General features: G+C 50.4%; 1 protein-coding gene across 1 annotated transcript in view; it reads left to right on the top strand.

Moving 5' to 3' along the window:
• Nucleotides 1-1249: 1249 nt before the first annotated feature.
• ANXA2 (annexin A2) overlaps nt 1250-21130 on the top strand; it is a 94072-nt gene continuing 74191 nt past the window's right edge. Inside the window, exon 1 of the mRNA XM_086955804.1 lies at nt 1250-1700. The gene's annotated coding sequence lies outside the window, so the exon portion shown is untranslated. The remainder of the gene's footprint in view (nt 1701-21130) is intronic.

Genomic DNA, 21130 nt, shown 5'->3' with positions numbered 1-21130 from the left:
CCGGGGACCGGTTTCTGGCATTTCAGCCGTCTTCGCCCGGCTTGCTTGCATCCTGATGGTGCAATGAGCAAGGGACTCAGGTCTGAGTATACCCTTCCACGCTTATGGTGGACAAAATAATTAAACACCATCAGGATTCAAGCAAGCCGGGCCGAAGACGGCTGAAATGCCAGAAACCGGTCCCCGGTAGCTTGTTTCCTTCCCAGTGAAAGAATTGGCTTGGTAGTTTGGTTTGCCCTGTTCCCATGATACACTGGGCCAGGGACAGACTAATTTGCATATAGCTAGGTTCTGAGCTGGGGTGGTGCAGTGAGCTAAAAAACGGTGTTGGATTAAGCCCTGATCTCTTGACTGGGTGAGAGTATTCTGCTTAATTCAGAAGCTCTGTCCATCACCACCCCCTGTTGTGAAAACACTTAAGCCCGTTCGGGTAAGTGCTCACACTTGCCAGATAAAAAGTTGCCACTGAGGGCTGGTTCTGGTGTCCAAACGTTTGCTCGTGAGGTTTAGGCCCCTGATACCACATGCCTCCAACCACACGACATCTCTTGCACCTATGTTCAAGTCCCTGTGTTCCCTGCCCGACACTACCGTTAGTTAGACCAGGGGCGTCACACTGAAGAGGTGTGAGTTTTAGAGTTTCCAACAATCGGGCTGGCATGTAATGTCAAAAAAAGCATTATGCGATAAGCAGAGTGCATGAGAAGGGGTAAAGGGGCAGTGAGAAGGGAAACTAAATATGCGAATTGGAAGGGGTAGTAATTAAGAGAAAACAATATTTTGTAAAATAACTAACAATTTTGAAGACATTGCATTCAAAACAGAGTGGGAGAAAGTGTGTGTGAGTTGTCTGTGTTTATGTAAAAAAAGCAAATCCTTGTGAAATCTGACAGACACCGCACCCTACCCGACGGAAAGCACCTGTACCCAACTATTTTCTAGAAAATACATTTATTAGGGGTAAGTTACACAGTGTAACACCTCAAACACTCCCCATGAAGCTACGCCCAGGGTTTGACTACCTGGCCCAGCCCACGTAAACCTCACAGCATTGTACTCCCTGCCTCTAAACTCCAGCCCTTTGGCCCACCTCCTTCATTTCTCTACACATATGCTCTCCACCGTACTTATCCTCTGTATTCTGCCCTTGTGCACTTATTACATCGCTAAGAGTGTCTATGCCACTATTCTGTGACTCATCATTACACTGCCTGTTCACTCGCTGCCCCTTTTTTCTGCCCGCCCGTCTGCTCCTACCCTCATAACCCCTCCCCTGCCTGCGTCTCTTTACTTTCAAATATGTCTTTTCTGTCCTTTCCACCATTAACTTACATACCCTGCCCCTCTTCTCTGTGCCCTCTGCACAATACCGCTGCACGTCCGTTTTCTCTAACTAAGATGCACCACGACCCTGTTCTTTCTGCCCCTGCCCCGACTCTCTATCTAACGACCCCGCCACCTCTCCCTCCCCATACACACCCTTCCCCCAGCCGCCACCCCACCCCGGCCGTGAGTCAGAGTTTGAGCCGGGACTGGTGCGCACAGCTGGAGAGGGCCGGCCGGAGAGGTGTGGGCAGGGCGGGCCCAGACGTCCCGGAGGCGGGCTCAGCTCTGTGCACTCTCCCTCGGTATTAAAGCCCCATCGACGGCTCCCCACTCACTCCGACTGCTGCCGCCGCCCCTGTCTGCTGTCTGCTCAGGTAAAAAAAAACGCGCTGCCTCCCATCCCTGGGGCTTGTGGGCATCTCTAAGCGCATTGAAGCCGCGTTTAAAATCTGTAGCCACTCGGTTAGCGGTACTCGCAGCATGCCCACCCACTGCAAGCGACTTCTGATCTCTGCCGCCAAGGGGCTTGGGGGGGGGGGGGGGGGGGGGGGTTCTAGGATAGTAGCGCACGAAGGTACTTGAGTCTTACTGCATGCCCGCTGCAAGCCACCTATGCCCCTGTCGCTAAGGGGCCCCTCGAGCAAAACACGAGGGTGCTTGCTCGCGCCGGTCTCCCCGCAGCCCACCCGCGCCGCCAGGGGACCTCTCTGATGTGGCAGTCAGGGTCTCCTCTGTTTCGCTGCAGGGCATACCCACAGCGAGCCATCCTCGCCCTCGGCTGGGAAGGGGCGGGGTCCGCTCGGATGAGTGTGCTCTTGCGCTGCAGCCCGCTCTGCCACCTCCTGGGGCCTTATTTATGAAGGCCTTGCGCCACTTTTACGTGACTTTTAAAATGGGAAAAAGACACGCACCGGTGGCGCAAGGCCTTCATAAATAAGGCCCCTGGTCTGCACCCCACGGCGCAGAGAGACACCCTTCCCCCATTGAACTCTTTCCCGCTTACTTTGTGTTCGCTTATTACGATTGTGTACTTGGATGAAGACATCTTTTATTCTCTACTTGGATGCAGAACACGCACGTCGTCCTCCACAAACATGCTCTGCCCCCTACTGCGCACGGTCATCTCCACAGAAATACACCGCGCTCCCTCTTCTATACTGCACGGCTCGTCCCCACGTACACTCTGGATGAATGAATGATGAGACAACAAGCAGGACACCTGTCGGAGCAAATGAACTTTGTGTACTGCTTATCGGTTTTCACTAACCCTTGCAACCGTGACGTGGACGGTGGCACGGGTCGTTTTCACTTTGGCCTTTCTTTGTCCGACTAATCTCTGTGCGAATGGGACATTGGTGGCGGTGGAGGACTGTGCCATGCAGGGTATTCTTACTGGCTAAGTGTATGTTTTACGTGACCCCAAAATATTCACTCTTTTAATTAATTTGAACTGAAAGTTTCACTTTGGCCAGCATTTTAAGACATGGAATATCATACTGAATGGAAGCGGGCATGGAGGTAGAGGCAAGTGGCCGGGCATGGAGTGCTGTACCAGGGAGGGGCCGGGCATAGAGTGCTGTGCCAGGGAGGGCCCAGCATGGAGTGCTGTACCAGGGAGGGACCGGGCACGGAGTGCTGGACCAGGGAGGGGCCGAGCATGGATTGGTGTACCAGGGAGGGGCTGGGCATGGAGTGCTGTGCTAGGGAGGGGTCGGGCATGGAGTGCTGTGCCAGGGAGGGACAGGCCGTTGGGTGCTGCGCGTAAGGCGCGGTGCTAAGACCAGAGGGCCAGGGCACTGAGTTCTGGGCCAAAGAAAGGCAGGGCAGAGATGGGGCGTGGGGGAGTATTGTGCTTGTCGCCGGATGGACAGGGCACAGAGGCTTGACCAAGGAGTGGTAGGGGGTGGACTGCTTGAGGAGAGAGGTGTAGGGCATGAAAAGCTCGGTCAGGGAAGGACATGGGGTGCTGGGCCAACCAGCCATAGAGAGGGCAAGGCTTAGATGGCTTGCTGGACCAAGGGCATGGAGTGCTGTGAGAGGGGCCTGGCATATAATGGTGTGCCAGGAAGGGGCTGGGGCATGAAGTGCTGTGCCAGGGAGAGGTCGGGCATGAGTGCTGTGCCAGGGAGGGGCCGGGCATGGAGTGCTGTGCCAGGGAGGGGCCGGGCATGGAGTGCTGTGCCAAGGATGGGCAGGGAATGGATGGCTGTCACATGGAGGAGCCTGGCATGAAGTGGTGTGCCAGGGAGGGGTCGGACATGAGAGTGCTGTGCCAGGGAGGTGTAGGGCATGGAGTGCTGTGAGAGGGGCCTGGCATGAAGTGGCGTGCCAGGGAGGGGCCGGGCATGGAGGACTGTGCCATGGAGGGACAGGCCGTTGGGTGCTGCGTGGATGTCGCGGTGCATAGAGCGCCGGACGAGAGAGGGGCAGGGCACGGAGTTCTGGGCCAAAGAAAGGCAGGGCAGATATGGGGTGTGTGAGGGTGGGGGGGGGGGAGGTTGTGCTTGCCCACGGATGGACAGGGCACAAAGGCTTGCCCAAAGAGTGGCAGGGGTGGACTGCTGGAGGAGAGATGTGTAGGCCATGAAAAGCTCGGTCAGGGAGGGACATGGGGTGCTGGGCCAGCGAGCCACGACCAGCTTGTATCCCAAGGAGCACGAGCCGCGGGCCCAGGCACCGCAGACAGGGCGGCGATGAAAGGTGGAACAGAGAGCGATGGGCACGCAGCGCTCTGCGAGGGAGGAGAGGGCATGCAGAGGTGTCCAGGGGGTGCTGCCTGGAGAGGGCAAGGACACCGAGTGCTGTCCTTCCAGTGGAGGCCAGAATGATATAAAATCCAGACGCTGGGTATGGCCGGTCTTGGGGCGCTAAAGACGGAGGGGCAGAACGTAAACCAAGAAGGGGCAACCATGGAGTGATTGATCGGGGGATGCGGAGGTCAGTGTCGTGTGGAAATGTGGCACCCATGTCCGCACCTCACTAGCCCTCCTGTTGTGACTGTGTCGGGTCTTGGCAATGACGAGGATGGACTCTGGGTGTGCCCCGCAGTGACGTGCAAATGACAGGCTAGCGCGGAGGCCAGATGCATCTTGTGGTGGGAGACGAGGCCGAGAATGACCTAGGCAGCCTATGGGTCTGAGTGTCCTGCCTGGCCCTGAGACCCGTGCGTGTGACCTCGGGGCCAATTCGCATCAGGTGCTACTATTGAGTGGAAACGCATACGGCCCTCAAGCGTGGACGCTTCAAAGATTTCACTGTCTGCCTCTTACTGCAGCCAACCCCTGTCAAGTCACAGGAGCTTTATAGGGGGACCGAAGATCAACAGGTAAACAGCTATTGACAAAGCCAATAGGCCCGGCATTGCCGGTCAGCCAATTTGCTTTGTCAGTACTTCATTTTTTTCTGCCACGTTTTTTTCAAAACGTTACTTTTGGAGAAGCTGTTCGGCTGATCTAAAAAAAAATGCTTAAATCAAAAATATTTTTGAGCCTCAAAACTCACACATTGCATAGTAGGCCTTGGCACTCTATGGAGGTACTTTTTGTGTGGACGCGCTCAGCGTGGAAGGACAGAATGCCAGCATTCCCAGTGAAGTGGGCCAATGGCTGAAGAGGCCGACCCACTGCTCCGAGCTGTAGGCCGCAGTGTGAGTTAGAACAATGTGAATGACGTACTCAAAGACCAGTGGATGAAGAGGGCTCACACTGGATAGATCAGCTGAGTGAAAGCATTCCGGAAGATCCCTACACTGGGCAGCGGGAGAGTGGAGAGGACAATGTCTGGAGAGTAGAAAGGCAGTGTTTGTCGAGGCATTGTATTCATTTTTAGCATCAAGCCGTTCCAAAAGCTAGAGAACAATCTCGGCATATGATGGGTGCAGTCGATGCATTGATGCAGTGGACTGGTGGCATTGTGAAGTAGTCGATTGTAGTACTGTAAACCTACAGACGGCAGTGACTGCATCTTGTGTGGTGGGATTAAACGCAGTTTGCTGGGCGTGGCTGCGGGCGTGTCGGGGGGTTGGGGGGGGGGGGGGGGGGAGGCGGCGAAGGGCACTTCTACTAGCGTGGCTCCGCCCCCGTGGCTCCCTCGCGCCCTGCATTGTTGGGCAATGATCACTTTGTCCGGCTCGGGTGGGGCCACGCGCTCTTATCGGACCAAAGTGCACTGCGCTCGGCGAACCTTGACGGGAACACAGGCCGCACAATGGGACATTGTACCACAGCCGCCGCCTCCCGTCTCTCTCAAGACCTCACAGCGTTACAAGCCTGGGCGCGGCTTTTTGTCCCAAAGTCCTAACACGCCTTAGTTCCCGACTCGACGGCTGCTTAGTTGTTGACTGTCACCCCACAACGCAGCCTCAATGGGTACTCTCCAGAAACATTCACATCCACCCGCTTTCGGCCAAATACTATATCTTTTCGAAATGAATAACTAAACTCTAAGGAGAAAATAACTTCTTTTCCAAACTATCTTTGAGCAGTTTGATCTAATGAGTAATCAGTTCCTAATCATGATATCTTGCAAATGCTTTGATTCACTATATTTCGACATTGAACCCCCATTGGCTTTGAACGATTCTCCATCTCTTCTAACCGTTGGTGAAACTATTTAGCCTGAGATGAACTCTGAAATGAATGTTCCACATGACCTCGTAGACACTAGTCCTTCCTTACAAAAAGAACCCTGAGATCTGCCAATCTCGCTGCAGGAATATGTGTTGGTGTCCTGTGCAACAAAGCACTGAGACAGCCCAAGAGGGTACTGGCTGGAGTAGCCAAAGCTTTTACCTACTTCATGACTAAACGTTTTTTTACTGCAAAAACAGCTCTAGGAATGAAAATGCAGGGCCCTCTCAGGAGGACAAGTCTGCAATCCCTAGTGCAAACTGTGCCCATGCTAGTCTAAAGAAAAGGACGCAGCCACCATTAAAGTAAAAGTGTGGAATGGGGCGCTTTTACCCCCCAAAAAAGCATTTGAAAGGCAAGTTGACATACAAATGTTTTTTTTTGTTGTACAAGCACCCCATTCCACGCTTTCATTTTAATAGCAGCCGCACACCTTTCTTTCAACAACCTGCATCGAAAGAAAGGGGCAGATTTGGGCGCTTTAAAACCGAAAAGTTAAGAAATAGGAAGTAAAACAAGCATTTACAATGCAATAGGTCTCGCAATGACATTGTTTTGAGCTATTGGCATTGAAAATGTGTTTTTTTTTTTTACCTTCGTGAAGCATTAATCAAATGGTGTAATTGAAAATGGCAATAGCTCACGTTGTTGTAATTGCGAAATCTATTGCATTTGTACTATAGTACATTCTCTCTCGAAACTCCATATTCTATTACAACACATCAGCAAATATACCAATATACCTATAGCCGGGGTATCAGTTACACCTGGAGGCAGACACTGAAGAGGAGGCGCACGAGGGGGGAGGCAGGCGGAAGAAACGAAGATGCCACAGAGAGAAGTAGCACCGGGGAAAATAAAAGTAACGGATGTGAGGTAAAGAGGGGGGTGCCAGATAAAAGCGTGGGATGAGCAGGTCAGTGAGAGGGTAGAACGCAGAGGAACATACAACAGAGAGCCGGAGTGGAGAGTAGGAGAACAAGAGGCATACGACGGACAACATATGTAGGCAGAGACGGGAAAGGAGAAAATACATTAAAGGGAGTACTGGTGTTAAGGAAAATATGAGTGTTATAGACGATAGAGGATACACATGAATAACTAGAAAAATCAGAAGAAAGGGATGGCAAATAGATAAATACATGGGACAGCATGGAGATTAAGAGCAGGAGGAGACCAAGAAGCAAGGAAAATGAAATAAGAAGAATGAAACTAAAAGGGGAGGAGGAGGAGAAAAGATGGAAGCGATGAAAAAGAAGAATATGGCATCAGGAGTAAGAAAGAACAAGCACTGGCAATGCCAGTAGGTCTGACATTTAAATTAAATCACCTCCCTAATCAGTGATGGGTTCAGGCATTCAATAAGTCATCATTAATTCGGTCACTCATCTCAGCACTCTTGGCTATTTATCAATCCACTGACTCATTCATACCTACATCTACTTACCTACCCAGAAAAAACTCACACACAAATTCAGCAACATACCAGTTAAATTAAAAGAATAAAAGTAAAAAAACAAAAACATGCTGCAGCCTAAACATGGCAGTGAGTATATAAAATAGGAATGAATGGATTGCTTGAATTAATCTCAGCCACTGTTCAAGCTGCAGCACTGTACAAAGTAAATATTCCTATCATCCAAGGTAATGTCAAAATCAACCTCAGAAGGATGAAAGGATAAATAGGCTCCAGCAAGAATCCACCTGTGACTCAATTACAGCACAAATGTTCTGCAGCGGATGCATTTGACTTACCAGCTAGACTAAAACGAAGGAGGCTGCGGTGCCTAAAGGTGCTTAGAAGCAAATATTTGGGCACATGGAGTGCTGGGTTCGAAACTACAAGGATTTGAAGCTCCCAGATCCCTAAGCGTGTCAGAGAGAGGGAAAGGAAAGGGAAGAGAAGGCGAGCGAGTAGGAGAGGGGAAGAGAAGACAAAGGGGAGGCAGGGGAGTGAAGAAGCTGGGGCAAGCAGCTTCACTGAGTCCAAGCTTCCTGACCCGGAAGCACAACAGGGCGTTGACGTCACCATCATGACCACTGAGCCTGCCCGGGCCAAGCAACTAGGTCCTCCCGATCCTGGAAGGACAACCAATTACTGACGTCAGAGTCACAAGAACAACACAAGATGAGCCCCTTCTGACCCGGAAGCACGAGTATTCGACTATTACTTAACATTGGTGCCTCTAGCATTGCATTTTCACCAGCCTGAGCCCCAATTATAAAAATACGTGCATGCGTCTCAATACCACACCCAGTTCACCCCTGAAAAACAACCGGAGTCAGGGAGCAGAGTGTAGCGTCCGATGGTATGACAAGGAAAAGTATTTAGAAATCACGTGACGTTATCATGGGCCAGTTCTGTGTATAGAGGCCGGGAATTGTAGTTCACAGTAAACGGGGTGGAACTACTAAATCACGCAGACTCCTGAACATGTCCTTGCACGGCATGCTGCATACTGTGCATCCAGCATGCCTTGCCTGCAAAGTTACTTAGAATTTAGTCTGATTTTAATGTCGTGTTTTCACCCATCTTGTATCACAAAGCCTTCCAGGACAAGCTGTCGGAAACATGAGCCGGCAGTACACGCTAATTAGAAACAGATGGTCCCAGCATCATAAACTTGTCCACACTGAAACACGCCCGGTCCCCATAAAGATAAGAAAGTGTTTGCAACAGCCACAAAGCAGGCGAGCCACTCCGGATGGGTCGGACCAAAAGGCCAAAGAGAGGCACAAAAAAAGCTAATTTCCAACGGCAGACCACCGTTTAGCATAAACGGTGACGCCAGCGAATGGAAATGAGGAGCGGGGCTTGAAGTCCCCTTCTAAAAGTCCTCATCCACAATATCTCTCGTCAGCGAGCAGCGCATGCACTGCAATGCTAGACGAAACCTAACAAAACATGCAGCCACAAAAAACAAGGCAACGGCACGGCCGTTTATATCAGCTGAGACGAGCTGTACAGTGATAAACAAAAACGAAAGTGTTGTGAGACAGCATGTCCTGCCTGCAACAGCAGGCATGAGAAAACCATTTAACTAAATAGTTCTTGGAGGCTCTAATTAAAGCCCACTGAGTAATAACAAATTGTAACAGGGTGTTTCCTTAAAGGAGCTAACAAGATGAGACAAGGCAGTACTAAGGAGGGACTACTAAGCTTATTGACAAATGAAAAGCCACCGTTTACAAAGGACAGTGACAGGCACCAATTACGATGATGGGTAGAAAGTGGGCAGAGTTTCAAATCCATACTTGAATAAAACATGTCTCGGAGAGACAGCACAAGAGGTGCCTAGGCGAGACTTAAAAATTTGACATCACTTTTCGATTCTCAATCACTGTGTACCATTTTCCTGTACTATCGCTCCCTTCTGGAGAATGGTCTGAATATCTAAGACTAATAATTGTCCATGAGTGTGCTTACACCATGCCCACGGCGCCCTCAATGAATCTTTGAGAATAAAAACTGCACGAGTGCCGAAAACCACACTCAAAATCTACTCTGGGAGATGGCCTTCAGAAAGCGGGCTGCACCATAGACCAGTGGTCTTCAAAAATGTTAATACTGCACATCCATAGTGGGAAAAAATATCATCGCCCCACACTCAGAAGTTTTCACTATTATTTTATTCAATTGGCAATGTTTAAACATGTCTATACATATTTAAACATTGTAGCTCTGTCCTGTTACTGTTTTAAAATGCAATCAAATACATGATTGCCAAACATACTGTTCTGGTCAGGCAGGCCTTACTAACACCACAAGCTTACTAACACGTACAAGTATCCCCAGTGTAAGTATTAGAGGTGGGGGTGGGAGGTTTGAAGACTATTTGGAGTCCCTTCCCTTTTGACACCTTCTCCCAGCTGGGATATAAATAGCAAAAGATGTTAGTGATGGCCCATTTCAGAGAGGCTTGGTGCCGCTCATTTTTTTCTAGCTTAAAACAAAGCACTGTTATTAGCACAATGCTTCTTTTGCCCCCCCCCCCATGCCCTGGCATCACTTGAGGCTCCTCCAGGAGTTTGAAGAACCCTGCCTTAGACCCATCTTCCCTACCCTGCAGAGCATGAAGCCATCAGCGTTGGTGCCCCGACCCCAGGGATTTGTGAACCTTCCACAGCCCTTGCCTGGAAATGTTGTCTAATTGAACAGTACCTGGTCTTTTCTGGTTTGAAAAGATAATACAGTCATCATCCTATCCATCATCAAGACCCGATAACCCTTAAGCCGTAAAACACAACCAAAAAATAACTTCAGATTCTTCACTAAACAGCACAATACGCTAATTTCTCAGGGAAAAACCCTTAAAATACATTTCGCTCATCATTCTATTAAAATTGGGGATCAGTAGGTGAGAGAGGCAGTAGGTGCCGCTGGCGTCTGCATTGCTGGGCTGTTACTGGTGGGTCACGGCCTGGACGCGGCAGCCACAAGAGCTATGATCAAAATGTTTCTGATCTGGGTGTTTATCTCTTCATGTAGCCGGCCGCAACAATGGTGTGCACTGAACTCAAGATCTGACAGGAGTGGATCCCACCCCTGTGTGTGGAACTCCACTCCCCTTCCTGAAGGAAGTGGTGTTGGACCAATGCCAGTGGCAGTCTCATTGTGGCCTGAGCAAGATGCTCCACATATTGGTGAGAGCCTTCTGTACAGTACCGGATAAAACCCTGTGTAGGCCCTTAGGCCGCCATTTTTTATTTTACCAACCAACAATTTTAATAAATCAATTTTATTACACAAAACTAAACATTGACAATTATTAATGTTATTAGGCAAAAATTAACTGGAAACAATTTAATAAGGCTTGATTGTAATTTTCTTTCAAAAGATCAAAAAAATATTATTTTGATCTGTTGTAGCGCGCCTCTAAAAGGAGTGGGTCCACAGGCCCGAGCCTATTTTGCCTATTTGGTAAGCCAGAACTGATTCTGCATCTCTGCCCTTGCCACTTCACAATGCCCTCCCAGAGGGAAGAAAATTCAGTCTGGTTCCCATAAGCACGTAGTGTGGCGTTGCCTGCAAATGTGTGTCTTCTTGATCTGCCAAAGAGCTGAATGGAGACCGTTAATCTTTCTTTTGTTCTGTAGCATATGAATGGTTCTATTACTAACCCTCCCACCAAGATGAACCCCACCCTCGTGGGTCAACTGACACTTTCATCCGCTTGCCATTTAAACACTTCCTCACTGACGCTATTTTCACTGTTGCAGGTTCTTTTTCACCGCTGCTTTCTGCTCTTTTCACTATTTTCTCCTCTTTCTCTTCTTAGCCTTTCTTTGTGTTTTTTTCTCTTCCTCTGGGTCAAACTCCGATGCGGAAAAGTAAGTACAGGTCCCCAGTGCTTTAAGTGGGCCGGGGCCTGCTGGTGCTCAGCACCAGCAGTTCTGAAAAGCAGTTGCTGGGACGGGTTAATCTCTTCATTTTTGCCCTCACCATCAGGGTGAAAGAAATATGAACTCTGTAGCAGTGGTACCCATCACTGCCGTTGATGCAACTCAAGGAGACTCGTTATACTTCTTTCAGTTTCTTCATTTCAGAACTGAAGCATTTCCAATATTATAAACATTGAAGCTATAGTTATTGCTTATTTATCTTATGCAACTAACAACCATTGACAAAGCCAATAGTCCTTCTTGTTGTAGGTGTAATGTTACTTGTTGTAGTATATATCAAAGTGTGAAGACGGAAGCAACAAAATACCAGTCGGGCAGCACACTATGCTAAGCAAAGAATTTTAGTTTATGTGGTCTTTAAGCCATGCCCTTAATTACATCAGCAAGGCCCCTTATAGAGACCTCCCAGTTTTTTCATCCCATTTACAGCCTTCCAGGTACCCAAAAATGTGCGTCAGTGGGCCCCTCCTGCAACCACCAGCTCCAGGCTACGCACGACCTCTAGGGCCAATCTTTACGACATACGACGTCACCACGAAAGAATTCGTGGAGAAGGATAAGCGTTGAATACCATTCCGTTGTAACGCTGCGTGTTAAAGGCATGTGTTACAACGGAGTGCGTTGTAAGAACATACAACCGCTCTTTTTAAGCCACTGCCAGAGCTCCCGTCATTGATAATCTGCCAATCAGCCTAAAATGAAAGAACGTCATGTGGTGTAGCGGGGTTTCACATATCTTAGACCATGGGTGTCAAATGAAGTTCTGGATCCAAGTCAAGCTTCCAGATAAACGAATGAGTTAATTTTATGTTGATTACTTTTATGTGGATAGTTCAAAGATTTGGCATGGTTCTGCTCCCCAGGACCTGCTTTGGACACCTCCTTGCCTTAGACCAATCGCTGGTGAGTGCAAACGCTTTGCCTGGTCCTGGGCAACCCTTTGACTCGTCAAGCAGATGTCAGGGATGGCTGCTCAAATATGCAACTCTGCGCTTTCAGCGTGCTGTCGTCATGTCTGTTCACCATCGGCTTTTCATGTGGTGCGTGCATTAGTGCAGCATGTACCGTGCATGGTTGCGGTTGGAACCCAGAGTTTGCTCTCAAGTTATGAGGCAAACTCTGTCTTCGGTGTGAGCAGGTCCGTGCACGCTGCCGAGAGTACTCCCAAGCTGGGTCTGCCAAGAGGGAGCAGCCAGGCCCGACACCAGGCGGCCGCGCCCACAGCAGCACACTGCGTTCGGTACATCCAGGGCTCACGATGCGTGTGACCAACGCCCTGTGCAGGCCTGTAAGAGCCGCAACATGTCAGCAAGCCGTGGAAGCGGGAACCAGGAACCACTGATGTACACTGAACCTACCTCGTGTCTCCGCCCCTCACACGCCCGTCGCTGCTAGAACCTTCAGGATTTGCCCCCAGATTACTACCAATGACTGTTCTTTAATCAGCCCTCTCAGCAGTGCAGTTTAAGGGTGTGTCTGGCAGAATGAGACTGGTGGCTGATTGGGGGGGAGGGGTCGCGGGTGGTAACATCTGACTGCTGTGATGCTCAGTGGTGTATGTGGAAGTTCACATTCATTGGTAGTTGTATAATAATAACCCTAGCACCCGAGGGCAAGACAGTAAATGGCCCTTTTACTGTGGGTTGGGTAGTAAAATACAGCTGTTTTCAGGGTTGGGTGAGACCCCCAGACCTTTGAGGCCTGGTGCCACTGGGCCTGCTGCCCCATTGATGGCTAGGCCTCTGTTCATTGGCCTTTGAGAATGTGCGCCCTCCGTGGAGCTTTGTGGGGTGGCCATATATGCCTTTAGGTACCTCCGATTTGGGGAACCCCGCCCTCCATCCCAGTGTGAATGGAGAGTGGGGCATATGCCCACCCTGTGCACTGGAAGAATGCGCCCAGGTCGGATTTAGGACAGTATTGCCAAGCCTCTGTGTGCTCACGGATAGGAAGGGGGCGTTTTTCCCCCTGTTCTCTTGGTGAGAGTGGATCAGTCCACAGGTCATGGGTTGTGGGCGAGGAAGATGGAGCAGTGAACCCCCTACTGGCGCCAGGAGCGGCCCGAGGAGTCACCTGCTCTCGCCTTTGCCAGTTAATGACTGGCTCCCCCAGAAGAGTTGTTTACTTTCCCTTTTTACCCGTGGCTAGGGCGCGAGGGCTTGTTTTTCCATATTGAATGTCATAATTACAGGGAGTTTAGTGCTGGTGTTGTCAACACTCCTTGGGTTTGAGTGGCTCCGGCCCCCACCCCGGTGCTATTCTACAAAGATACAATTATACTCGGGTGTTTTCATAGGCGGACTGACATCACTACGGAAACCGAGAAAATGCGGGAGCGGTAGGTACAGGTGTTTTCCTCGTGTCACCCAGTGGGTCAGCCCACCTCTGGTCTGAAGAGCACGTGGGGTAACATGAAATGGCACTTTCTGTCCAGAGATGAACCCAACCATCCACGGATGCACAACGTTTGAGCATTCCCGGTTGGCAGTGCAGACAGTGCTGGTTCTGGCGCGTGACAAGAGTGGGTGATGGTAGCCGCCATGCTCGCTGCTCCGGCGGATACACGGTACAGGGCTGTGGGCGTGGCCTGGTCTGCACATTCCATCAGGCAGCTCCTTCCAGTCCACGTGAGAGTGCAGGGAGTGTTCCTGTTGCAAGCACGGCGTAAGTGCAGAAACATGCATTCCTGCATGTCTGGTATGCACACGGGCTGCCAAGCATGTACCCTGGCAGACAGCAGCCTGTGACCCTTCACTCCTGCGTGAGCCTGCCGCCCCCGCCTGCCTGGTCATCTGAAACTTCATGTCTGCAATTCATCCTTCATCAAAGTAAACGTAATCTCCTTTCAAGCCTTGCAGACGCAGGAAGGGCTTATTGAATACAATAAATAAAATCAATGTAGGGTTCCAAGTTTTTCTCGGAGCCTGACACTCTTTCGTAACTACTGGAGTTGCCAAATACCAAGGCTGGTTAGTCTTGCTTCCGCCTCCTGCCTCCTTCTTCCAACGCCTACACTACGCTGCCTGCCTCTTAATGCCACTCCTACCGAATCTTATTAATCTCTGATTACTCACCATATCAGTGTTTTTGTATCTTTCTTTTCCATAACTGTTCCCCGTCGTTTTTTGCCTCACTCTCCTGCTCTGGGTAAAAGTCAGTTTATGAAAAATCTATCCCGGTCCCCAAAAATGAGTGCGGGAGCCTACCACCTAAAAACACCGGCCCAAATTAAGCACTGAATGTACATGCTGCTATCAGCTAGGAGGGAAGATCCCTGGCTGGTCTGAAGGGAGAGCCAGTGCACGTTCAAGGCCACAGACCTATTAGGAAGGATTAATGCTGCCATGGGCGGAGCTAGCACCGCCCAGGCCATTGGCTCTCTGCTGATGTCAGGGCCCGAGACAGAGATGATTCACCCAGCACTGAACCCCCCAAGCATTTGAAACACAATCCAGTGGCATTGCTCCGACTTACTTTTAGATTAAGTGATTTGCTCTGATCCAGAGGATGTTGAGGGGGGCGGGGGGGGGGGGGGGGGAGGAGGGACGCAGATACTGGAACCTGGTTCCCCTCTTCCCAAGTCAGCTGCTTTCACTTACAGCCACAACCATAGCCTTTCATTACTATTCGTAGCATTGTTGGCTGTAGAGACAGAATGATTGGCTTTCTAAATATGTATCAATTTGGAGGAGGAACACATGCACTATAGTCTCACCCAGAAGACCATGGCCATCACTTTTGGAGGAGGAGCCATTCCTCCTCCTGTCGCTCCCCCGCCCCCCAACACCATCTCACAAAAGTGGATCTGCTCCTGTAAGGATCGTGTTGTGACGGCACGCGATGTATCGCACGCGAACTAATGTCATGTATTCGATTCTTACAAAACACTGCTCCTGTGGTTGAAAACACAAGTTTAGGGCTGCCCCTTGCGAGTTATATTTTACTGAGTTTCCTTCGAGACATTAATATTCTTATAAGTTGCCAGCTTAGGTGCAGGCCCCGCCTAGATCAGGTCACAGGCCGTAGCCCCGGCTCTGCACCCCTTTGTGACAGCCGTGACCCGAGGCGCCCCTTCCTGCCAGTCAGCGGGGTTGTCTGGGCGGCCATCACCACACAGAGTCTCGGACCTTTGTTCTTAAAAGGCATGTGGGGATCTTGTCGTGTCCTCATGTCACACCTTCCTCGCGCCAGTGTCTGATGTCAGCATGAGCCGCTATATTAGAGGCGCAGCCAGGGTCGGCGGGAGAGCTTTCCTCTGTACAACCGCCCTCGAGGCCTTTCCCATACAGGGGTGCTACCCAATGCCCACCTCGCATCAGTCTGTGACCCAGCCAGGGGGCAGCGGATGGCAGAGATCTGAAAAAGGTGCTGAACCAACCGAGTTATATTATAGGCTAGTATCAACGCGCACCCTCATTCTGCAACGCGCCCGTTCTTTCCTGGGTCTAGTCAGCACTGTGCCCGATGCCCTGGCACTTCTCATGCCCGCTGCACGCCACTAAACTAATGTTTACTCAACACCCTCCCACGGCGTCTATCTGCTGATACCATCTTATCTGTGAAGCAACAGGGCTCTCGCGCCTTGGCTCTGTGCTCTCCTGCTAATAAAGAGTGGTTGTCTAGGGCGGTTCAATTCTGCTCCGAGAACAGCTGTCATGGCTTCTTGCTGGCTTGTTAGTCTGGGTGGTTCTCCGGTGTGTTCGGGTGAACAGCCCCCCACCCCCCTCCGAGGCTTCCCATCCTGTACAGGGCGCGGCGCGGAACGGCCTTTGAGCCGCTCCCAGGTTGGAGAGAGCGGGAGACATTCTCTCTGATGAGCACGATGAACCTTGGCCCCTTCCCTGCAGATCACACGTGGGAGGACGCGGGTCAGGCCTCCCTCCGGCTGGCGTGCAGTGGTACGAGCCTCACCGCCCATGCAGCCCCCCTTCCAAGGAGCCATTCTGCCCGCCGCATTCCTAAGGAAGACGTCATGACCCCCTCGCTCTTCCAACTATTCAAATCCTGGTTCCAAGGTTGGGGCGCCGAGCACACGTGTCCGCCTGCCTCCAGTTCAGAGGTTCAGGGTTGCGAGCAGCACCACCTGCCACGCCCCCCACTCTCCCAACCCAAAAATGATAGTTCCTTTCTTGCAGGCTGAAAGTGCAGAACTTGTACATTCGGTCCCTTACTACTCTCAGTGAAGCTGAACCCCTGATGATGTGTTCCCGGGTGTTTTCTTATGACTTCCCCACCTTAGGCCTGGTACCTGTGTCTCTCTCTCTCTCTCAATTGTCATTGCAGATGTTTATTAAACTGCCTCTTCCTTGCAGCTGAGCATTATTCAGGGATCAGCAGCAGAGGACAGAGATGTCATGTACCCGAAGAACCATTCACTACATTTCATACATTCAATTTTCTGTAGCTACTCCTGAAGCCTTGCCGGGCATCCAAAGTCTTGCTGGCCTCCCACATTTGCAAATTTGGCTGAAAATTGTAACTCCCTTTGGCATAGGGCCCTACACCTCCGGCCTATACAACTGTTAGATAAAGTAGTGCTTTCCTTCTGGAGTCAGAGAGCTATTTTTCCTTCCGTTGTCTTTGAAAGGGTAACTAAGCATTGTGATCATATTTCGCTTCTCTTGATGCCCAGTAGCCTGAATCTTGGCGCCATTTTGCTCATGGATTGATCAGCCAATGAAACTTTCTTCGATGTGGTGAAGCATGAGACGGTCAGTGAGCTCTGAGGTGTGGATCAGAAGTGACTGGATTATTGATAGGCAGGTTGTGTGACCTTGTTTTTCAATTTCTTTGTGGATCCGGGAATGGTCATCAGACCCAACTCTAGTGCCAGTTCTTCTTGGAGGAACAGAACTCCCAACAAGTCCTGCAGAGTAATTACCAAGTACAAGTAGGCAAGCTCATGTAACCCAGGTGCCATTCCAACATCATCCTAACAGCACAAATACCTTTCTCAGCCGGTATGTGCCAGGTTTGTCCAGCAGCTGGAAGCGCACATCTCCAAGAGGAACAAGCCCATGACACATTCATGTCACACAACCGGCGTGATGCTACTCACCAGGGAACCTTGGCGTGGTTTACGCATGCTTCTGTTTCATACCTCACAGGGTTCCTGCCTGTCTTGTATACCTCACATTCTCTTTAAAAGGCAAGAGAGAAATAGATGTACAATTGTGTTGTAATCCGGCTCTTGCTATAATTTGTAACGCGAGTAATTGTCTGTTGTAAACATGTTTTTTTTTTAAACCACGATTTTGAAGCATATACTTGTCCTTGAAAGAAGGTGTGTACAGCTACAGTACTCATCTGTATCTAGCGTAGGTTGGTGGCAAGAGTGAACCCCTGATGCTTTAGAATATCGGGGTGAGTCTTTTGTGGGAGGGCTCCCAGAATCCAGAAGAAACTGCATGACGTGGGTCTGATGTCCATCTGTCCACCTAGAGTGCCAGGCACGGAGATGGTGAAAGATTGCTGCTCCTGCCTAACCCTTGCACCTCATCAGCCCTCTTGCTGGCTCAGCCAGGTCCCATCACTACAGTGTAGGGGGTACTGAAGGGCCACTCCAGAGAGGGGATCGAGGCTGGCTGCCTACTCCCATGAGGCACCACGGCTCCCCTAGGGCATTTTGGGCCTGCAGGTCGGAACCAATCACCACTTTTGATGGGCAGTGGGGTGCTGCCGGCTACTGCCACTGGTACAGACCGCCGTCTCACTTCTTTTCCGGGTTCTCGTGAATTCTCCAGTTCCCACTGGGTGTGGCAACGGAGGAGGCATTGCTGGCTGGGAACAGGAAAAGATTCCCTGCCCTCAGTGGATAAGGCTGGGCGCCTCATCACGCCAGAAGCTAACAAAGACGCCTTTCTATTTCCACAGGCCTGCCTTGGCACGTTTTAAGAACTCATTTACAGACTCTTGGCTTTAAAAGTCACAGGAGCTCGTTTGTACAGAGCGTTGAGTTGCGACTGACGGCACATGGACGCTTCAGCTGGTGGGAGGGTTATAGCTCTCCCGTCTCTTCTCTTCTTCCGGTCTGCCTTGTTCATTGATTTTATAGTGAGAGCTGAGATCAATACCACTAGAGCCATGGCCCGTGTGCAGGCCGCGCTGCCGACTACTTGACTCCCCCCCGCCTCATTGTCTCTGGGAATGGTATCTTCCTTGCCAGCTGAATGAACCGACGCCGAGGACTCTTGCTCTAAGGAGCGATGCAAGGGGAGGGTTATATGAAATGATTTTGTCACCGTCAAAATCAGCTACGACAACCACCTCCTGCCCTACTCGGAGCAAGAAACTCACACGGTCACCTACTCTCCCCCCCCCCCCCCATGCCGCAGGTGAAGGCGGCACAGCCCCACCTCCTCCCTGCCCTGCACACTCCTTGATCAGCTCTTCTTGGCCTGCTTTCAAAATGGCATCCTGGTCAGCCCTGGGTGCAGACGGAGCCGTCCCAGCTGCCGGCTTCCTGGGGCCGGAGGAGGGACTTGTTGAACCGCCTCTGGCCCTGCGGCGGGGGACGACGGCGCTCTTCCTGCGGTCCTAGGTGGGCCGCACGGGTCCGGGGTGGAGGGTTAGGGTGACCAGGCGTTCCCGTTTTGCCAGGACGGTCCCTGTTTTTAACCAGCTGTCCCAGTAGATTTGAAGTAATGTAGCTCATGTCCCGGTTTTTAGAAATGGTCGACTAAAAACGGTGGGAGGTGTTTATGTTTTACAAAGCAGGGATAGTTAGCAGTTGTTTCAAGAAAGCAATTTAATTAACAGGCAAGCTACTGGGTTTAAGCATAGCATTTTAATTTGGTTCTTACTGACTGTTCTGTAATTAATAGAAATGAAACACCACAGCGGACCAAGCGATAAGCACCTCTACTTCAAAAGTTCCATGAATATTCAGTTTCATGTGCTGTTAAACCTCCAAGACCTGCTGTGTTTCGGTCTCACTGGATTCCCAGATAAAGCTTGAAAAAAGGCGTGGAGGCAGCACCAGGAGTAAAGTAATTCAAATAGGCCAAATATTTTGAAAATAAGTTCTTCTTTTTATTGGGCTTTTTTCATTTGTTAGGGCTGCACAGGACAGCCAACGCGTTTCGCTCCCCACCTTGGGAGCTTCGTCAGGGCAGAGTCAGGAGAATAAATAGCAACCAATAGTTAAATGGTCCAGACCAAAACTCGCCGTGTATGGCTCAGTCACAGTCCAAATAGACAAAGGTAAAACAGAAAAAAAGTAAGTCTCACGGATATTAGTGCAGGAAACTGAGCGCGGTAAGGGCCAGGTCGCGTAAGGTGCAGTTCCAGGTCAATTGAGTATATTGAGGCAGCATAAATATGGGGTTCTTGAAAGAAGATCGTAGAGACGAGGTTTTTCTTTAATGACTTGGCAGACCTTAATAAGCTGCCAAGCCCACTCGTTCTCAAGGGTCAAATTCTTCCACAGTGAGTCCACCGTCAAAAACGCCCAAAGCAGGGATAGTTAGCAGTTGTTTCAAGAAAGCAATTTAATTAACAGGCAAGCTACTGGGTTTAAGCATAGCATTTTAATTTGGTTCTTACTGGCTGTTCTGTAATTCTCTGCTGAGGAGCGCTCTCATTCCTTGAAGAAACATTGTAGTCCTTCTTCTATTTTTGTGAAATGTCCCCTTTTTTTGGCTTTAAAATTCTGGTCACCCTATGGAGGGTGTTCCATTCAGAGGAGTCTCCTTTCGATCTTCGTGTTTCGTTGTTTCCCATTGGAGCAGTTCTCGGGCTGATCTGCATACTCTGGTCTCAGTCTGAAGTGGGTGAAAATTGATGGACTGGAGTGTTTGCAAGAGGATGAGACTTTTGTAAACATTCCACTGAACACTATTGTGTTTCCGTAATGGTTTCCCTACTGGTTCCTCCTACTCTTCAGTAGTGAGCAGCGGTACTTAAGGAGTATAAAGGCAGCATAGGCCATTCAGAGAAGGAGGCCCAAGTGGCAGGTCTTCCAAGAGCACTGTTGGTGTACAAGTCGTGTAGGTGAGTGAGTGTGTCTACACTACACCTCTCGTCATGTAACTCGTACTTAAGCCGCCAGTGTTCCTGGGCTAATGTGCGAGAGCCTTGTTTAAGGGCGATGAGGTATGTCAGTTTTCTGTTGCAGGTGTTGAGATGGCTCTAAGCAACATGTGGTGGTTAGTTCCAGCTGTTTCGGTCTGCTGCAGGGCATCTTGCCTGGTCGAAGTCGTTATGCCCGGTGCTGCTGTTGGAAGATGTTTTGCCTGGAAAGTCTTGGTAATGTGAGGTACTTGATGGATATTCTGTCACTGGGCACTGCCAGTGATATTCACTTTCCCTTTGTGCTGTGGTAGATCACGTGACGTCTGCCACTGTAGGATTGTACCTGTGGACAAAGTGCTAGTTGACAATTGTAGGCTTTGGAACTAGAGTCAGGCCGTCAGTGTCCTATGAGTTGAGCAGACAGCTATGAGTGCTATTGTGGGGGCAGAGAGAAGCATGTGGTGTGGTTTGTAGTCCTAGCAGGAGTCTGCACTACAGCAGTGCTTCCCTACTTCGACACTGCCTTCGGCTCTACACCTTTCCTCCCTCTCTCCCTGGCAGCCTCAGCTCTGCCCCGCGCTGGCGCCCTCCCCGCCTGCCTCACCCCTCCTCAGCGGCGGCATCTATCAACCCCGTGGTTGCGTGCGTCGGTGTTTGTGCTTTGTAGCGCAAACTCGTGGTTTGTAGGTAATTCTAATGTATTCTTCGCTTGAATTCGGAGTTTCTACGCTGAGGAATGATCGCCATGCAGCGGACTGAGC

This window comes from Lissotriton vulgaris, chromosome 2_1 (assembly GCF_964263255.1).
Source record: "Lissotriton vulgaris chromosome 2_1, aLisVul1.2, whole genome shotgun sequence".
In the NCBI taxonomy this organism is placed as follows: Eukaryota; Metazoa; Chordata; class Amphibia; order Caudata; family Salamandridae; genus Lissotriton; species Lissotriton vulgaris.
This window is presented reverse-complemented; position numbering and strand designations above follow the sequence as displayed.